The following is a 6,608-nucleotide window of genomic DNA, read 5'->3' on the forward strand; positions in this document are numbered from 1 at the left end:
AAGTCAATATTTAAATCTGTAAGGGCTAAAGATCAATCAGATGTGTTTATTGTTGTAGGTTCAGATCATAGTGCAATCTGATGCAATTTGATTTCTGTTTTCTTTTGACCACATGTACATTAGACCATCGGGAGTGTCATATGTTCCTGTATTCCTTCAGTGACACTGTCAAAGTTTTGTTTATGATTTAGTTCGCGTGCTATTCATTTTGGACCGCGCTTGCGTTGTGCAGCAGATGAGTCACGCTTGGAATATCATTTGAGGTCGTTCGTTCACGTAGCAAGATACTTTCGTGCACGCAGCTTCTGGCATATATTCATTTAGTCGAATGGCACCTGGTATATGTTCTGTAAAGTTTGATTCTGCACGATGGGCAACTCTTTACTCGCAATTATTTACCATGTGAGACGCACCTAGCATATCACATACTGATGTATACTGATCGTCCAAGAAGATAAGATAATACCACAACATTCGTTGATAGAGAAGTTGTTTCCTCCGGTGTAAATGGGTGCACAAATAAGGCCAAAAGATCTACACGAGGGAGCATGGAAACTGGTGTCTGCTGGTGAAAGTTGATGGAAACAATTTAGTTGGAGTTCGATTTTAGTTTCACTCTGTTATTTGACCTATGGAACTCATTATCAGTGGGATAAGGGTTACTTTCAGCTAGAAATATATCAAAGAAAATCTTATTTTATCATAAGCTTGGTCTAAAATCCCCTCCCTCCCGACCACACTCCCCCCCCCCCCCCCCCCACCACCCCACCCCACCCCACCCCCCACACACACACACACACAAAAAGGCTTTTATGATTATATTGGTAATAATGTGGCAAGGAGCATTGTTCAGAGCAAGCTCAATAGACCATGGGGATGAAAATAGATGCTGGATGGTTAGGGCATCCCTTCTTTAGAGATAAAGGACGCGAGCTATTTGTACGTGCCTTTGTTTTTTGAAACATGTCCGGTAGTTTTGCCTTCTCATCACACCCGGCTGGCGGCTGTGGGCCTGTGGAGGTGTGATGAGACCGGACACCGGAGGCGTGTACAGCAACGGGAGGCGACGTGGCTGCGGCCGCGACGGCAGGCAACGGCGCATGCATGACGAAGAGGCAACGGCGCGGAATATGGCGCGATCGATCGATTTTGCCGCGGGGCGCGGGGCTGGCTCCAGATCGCCGATTGGGAGCGCGGAAATCCAAGGAGGTTTGATCTTGGGCGAGCGCAAATATTGGCCCCATTCGGTTTACCCATATTCGGTTTGTTTGACTTGTTTTTTTAGTTACAACATTATTTTTCTCACACCTATTCAGTTAGAATAGTGTTTTTCGATCAGTTTCAGCCAAGATTCAGTAAGACGAATCGGACCATTTGTATTGGGAGTCGGAACTCTGTTGATCTCGGCCAGAAACAGGATTTCGGAAAACGATCCTACGAGTTGCTGGAGATGCTCACTCCCATCAACTGCAAAGGGAAACCGGCACGGCAGCTCGCCACAGGTTCCGCCGCGCCCCGCATTGCACCGTACGTACGTTCGGTTGCGCGCCGTCGCGGTCGCGGTAGCGAGAGAAGTTTTGCCTGCGCGCACGGCGTCTCCCACGCCACGTGTCGTGCCGCTTTTCCAACGGTGGGGAGAAGGCATTGCCCTCCGCAGCCGGTCTCCTTCCTCGCCCATCCGGCCGTCCCGCCGCCCGCCCGCCGGAACGAATCCTGGACCGCACGCGATACGCACGAATGATGCCCAGCCCGGGGTTTGGCAGCCCGATAGGCGATAGCGATGGCGTTTGCATCATCCTCCGCCCCATCTTTTTTTCGTTCGTTATTGTGTTTGGACGGCGCTCGCTCGTGCCGCGGCAGCAGGCGGCCTCCTCATAGTACAGGTCTTCAGATCAGATCGTCGTCTTCCTCACGTGAACCCGAGCAGCCAAACGGTTGTGGGGTTGTGTCAGCGCGCACTTCCTCGATGTGGACTGCTCTGCTCGTGCGGGGGCGGTGCTGCCGGGGGCGCTGGCCGCCTGGCCTGGCGTTCTGCTGCACAAATGGCAGGTCAAACAATGGTCTGAGCCTGCGGGGCTGCGGCGGGCATCTTTCGGCAGTCTGCTGTTCTTGTCCCTTTTCCCAATTCTCATGATCATTCAGGTGGGGGCAGCGCTAGGAAATTACTAATTTTTTTAGTCCTCGTTCCGACTCGCCCCCACTTCATTTAATACCGTCAGTGGCCTTTCGTTTAATAATGGATTCAAAACTCCGTTGAATGCACGCATGTTTTTCTTTTATGTGGCGAAAAATTGAATGCACGATAAGTACGTTACATTGACCAAGAACGGATTGATAGTTTGATACTTCACCAGACTTCAGTGTTCAGTCCACTTCTAACTTCTAAGCAGTATCAGTGTTAATTTAGCCTATTTCAAGGAGGAAATATAATCTTGTTCTTTTTTGTTTGGCAGAATGATTAGAGGGAGAAGTGATAATGCAGCTCTTGGTGCGATTGAGCAGTGTATTATAAGGGGAAAAAATAGAACAATGCGGTTGGGGACACCTGGTAGGATCGGCGTGATAAAACCACTTGGTTTCGCCAAAATCAGTTTCTGGATTGAGCTAAACAAAGCCGAGAACGAGCAAACAGAGCGAGGAGAGATGCCGAGCAGATCGAAACAGCGGCACATCCTACTTGGCAGATGCTCTGGACCTCTGGATATGGTTACAACAAAATCGCAGAGGAGAAAAAAAAACAGAAGAGGATGAAAAAAAATGCCAGTAACTGACTAACTTGGCGCTACCTCCGATCCCTAGACGGCGGCGGCGGCGGCGGCGATTGACGGGCCGACACCGGCGGCGAGGGCGGTTGCCTCCCGTCCTGTCCCATTGCCCGCCTGCGGGCACCGCTACCGCCGCCCTGCTGCAGGAACTCCCCGACCTCGGCGTCCGAGAACGACGAGGAGCCCCCCGGCGCGAGCTGCCGCCGGGGCCCCCGCCGCCGACACCTGCCGCAGCACCGCCGCGCGACGCGGAGCGGGGCGCGCGCCACGCAGCAGAGCACGGCCACGGGGAGGCACGCGCAGAGCACGCAGCACGCCGCCGCGCACTCCGCCATCGCCGCGCCGCTCCCGGCGGCGGCGTCCGCGGGGGGCGCCGCCGGGGACACGCTGGGCCCGCGCAGGCCTCCTCCTCCTCCTTCCTGCCGCTTCTTCGAGGCATCCTTCTTCCTACGCGCCGCCGCCGGCGGCTTGGAGTCCATGCCGTTGCCCTTGGCTGCTTGCGTTCCTCCCCTTGCCTTGCGCCTTGCTTCGCTTCCGGTGCGGGCGATTCGCGTAGGAGAGGAGGCGTGGGGGGGCCGTGGCCTCGTCGTGGCTCGTGGGAAGGAGGGAGGTGGAGGTGGGAGGGGAATAGGGACGCAGGACGCTGCTGCGTTGTGCTGTCTGGCGTCTGTTGCTTCGCATTTAAATTCGGAAGGAAGGCATCTCGTGCGTGCGGGTCTTCTTTTTTTCTCTGAACAGATATAAAAATTGATTCCCTTTTTCTTTGGGATAAAATTTGATTCTCCATCCAAAACAAAAGAGATAAACAAATTTCGATTCGAATTTTAGCAACTTATTCGCCAGCTTTTGGCTTTTTTGTTGAACAGCCGAACGCTAAGTGCTGGCGGCAGAAGTGTGTTTATAGCAGTTGGGCTGGATGCTTTGCCGTTGCACCCAACAGTTTGGCGTCGGTTCGTGCAACTCAGGTGTAAGATAAAGATTTCCCTAAAAAAAAGCTGTAAGATAAGATATTATCCGGTCAAAACGTGGTCGTCTATTCTTCAATTCGTTCGATTGGATTCAATTATTTGTGGGAGTGCGGCTCGCGGGAGCGGGACTGCACTGCACGGCAGCACGGTGGCGGCCGGGGGTACACGAGTGCATCAAATAAAGTGTGGCCCGCACGAGGCTGCTTGGCCACTGGATCCTCATGGGCCCGATGGCGATGTTGCTGCACTAGCCACTAGGCCGGCAGGCGCTTTGCTTTAGGCAGTATCACAGGGCACCTTCAGCTCTAATCTCAAAAAAAAAAAAAGGCACCTTCAGCTCTTTGGCAGTACAGTGCAAGTAAAAGTTTGGCCCATTGGCCCTGCCTTTTTTTTCCTTCTTTGGATCAACACTTGACCCTGCTTTGGTCCTCACAGAAAAGCAGAGAAGTAGGGCCACATGACAGCGTTACTTGAGCAGATTTTTTACGAGAAAGCCAAAGCAAAACTTCATATAGATTGAGATAGGAAGTAAATCAAAATCACGTCTCCGTTTATAATAAGAGTTGAGAGTGAAAAAAAAAGGACCCACTCCGTATTCAACCCCACTAGAATTTCCCACCTATTTCTGTACGAAAATCGCTACGTCTCAGAAAATCAAGGAGCTAGAGCTAACAATCAGTTAACGGAACTTTAGCAGATGGATTGTAGACATACGGTATCAAGATTATGACACAAATGTCAAAAAGATGCAATCTAAGTCTGGTCTGAATCTAAGTATCTTAAGTTATGAACTATATTTACAAAAACAATAGTAACAACATTTATAACTCAAAAACATTCCTACTATGAAAATCTTATAATGATATTTATTTAGTATGATTAAAATTAATGCTTTACATCACTAGTACAGAAACAAGCTGTACTCCCGGTTGGGAAACCCCTTCAGTCCCGGTTTCCCAGCCGGGAGCACGAATTCGGGACTAAAGGGCCCCTCCTTTAGTCCCGGTTTCTCGCCCGGGACTAAAGGTCCACCTTTAGTCTCGATGGGTAATACCAACCGGGGCTAAAGAGGCCTCTCGACCTGGCCATGTGGGCCGGCCCATTACCAACCGGGACTAAAGGTTTTCTTTTTTCTTTTTTTTTGTTTCTATTTTCAATTGATGATTCGTTTTGGTTTTCGAATAGGTTTTCGAATACGCATTCTACGCTGCTAATAATATACGTATTCTACACGCTTATAATGTTCGAACATTTTGTATAAACTAAAGTATGAAACTAACATATATATTACATGCATATACATATATTGTACGTTATTTTATGTACATATAATATGTATATATATATATATATATATTACAAATAAAGCTTGCAATGTATATTCTATCATATCCTTGGGATAACAAATTCACTCCATCTGGTTTGGCTTTCATGTTTCGTTCATGTCATTGTAGAACTCGCCAGCGGGGTTTAAGACCTGGTCATTAAGAAATCCAGCTATGGTATCTTGAATTACTTTCAGTTGGTCACGTTGTATGACTTTTTCCTTCAACCATAGAGTCTTCAATAAAAGTTAAAGGAAAAGTATTAATATATATATATATATATATATATATATATATATGTGTGTGTGTGTGTGTGTTGGTCACGTGATTACTTATATATATGAGCAATAAAAAAATTTGTGAATATATGAATATATTTATACAACGTACTTTGAGGATCTCTTCAGGAGTTCTTTTTGAGTACGCCATGATGAACTCGTAAACATAGTATCCATAGTAGTTGGTCCCCTGTTCTTGCCTTAGAACCCACTTTTACGAGAAAAAAGATCCGGTGAATTAAAAGCATGCATGGTGTTAATTGAATTATATATATATAAATGTAGCTAGTACTTACTTTGTGTGCGATTACATCCAGTGACGCTTTGCAATGTTTCATGTGGTGTTCCTCAATGAAACTTTTTCAAACACTACGCCCAATAAAATAAAAAATTAATTTAGCCTTTAATAATTATTGCAGTTAAGAGATCGAGGTATATATAGTTGCTAGAGAGATCAAATTACCCTTGGATAATATCTATCATGTCTTGGTACTCTATTTGCTCTTTTCTTAACGAGTCTAAGATGCTCAACCGACTATTGACCATATCGATGACCATCAATATCCAGTGATTGCTGCATATATTTTTATACACAAATATGATCGACATTAACTAGAGTCAACATATATATATATGAGAGATAGCTTAGCTAGTAAGCAAATAATTGAACAAATGTTCATATGATCGACATTAATTATTTAACACTCACTTAAAGTTGTAGGGGAAGAGTATGTCCTTGTTTTGTTGGTTCACTAAGAACCTCAAGAGATTTTTCTCGAGTTCAGCTTTCCATTCAGGCAGGGGATTAGGGTGTTTGAATACGACATTTAGATCAACGAAACTAACATCATTATCCTTTCTCTTTCTGAGTTCTGTTATCTCATATATGCATATATACAAATATAGTGTGAGGATATATAATTTATATATATACATGTAGCTTTATATATATACACTTTTTAATAGTAGAAAATAATCACACTTATAGACAATAGCAGCTAATGAGACTTTTGTCGAGAGAGTCCAGGTGGCATAGTTGGTGTAATTCTAAAAACTCGACATATATAACGTCATCGCCACGGAAGTAATATTGGTTTCTAACTCTGACAGAAACAAAGGTCGTCTCTCCCCGTTCACACGCTGCCATGTACCACTTGTTTAGCAGGTACATTTGCGTACCCAGTTCACCTAAGGCCTCAGGGTTGTATAGACTCTTTTCATGTTCAAATTTCTTCTAAGGATCCACTTTTGAAGCAGATGGTCCTTCAGCGA

At 46.2% G+C, this 6,608-nt stretch overlaps 1 pseudogene; it reads right to left on the bottom strand.

Moving 5' to 3' along the window:
• Positions 1-2,458: 2,458 nt before the first annotated feature.
• On the bottom strand, positions 2,459-3,716 carry LOC136458752 (uncharacterized; annotated as a pseudogene).
• Positions 3,717-6,608: the final 2,892 nt, after the last annotated feature.

Source organism: Miscanthus floridulus, chromosome 6 (genome assembly GCF_019320115.1).
Source record: "Miscanthus floridulus cultivar M001 chromosome 6, ASM1932011v1, whole genome shotgun sequence".
NCBI classification, from domain to species: domain Eukaryota; kingdom Viridiplantae; phylum Streptophyta; class Magnoliopsida; order Poales; family Poaceae; genus Miscanthus; species Miscanthus floridulus.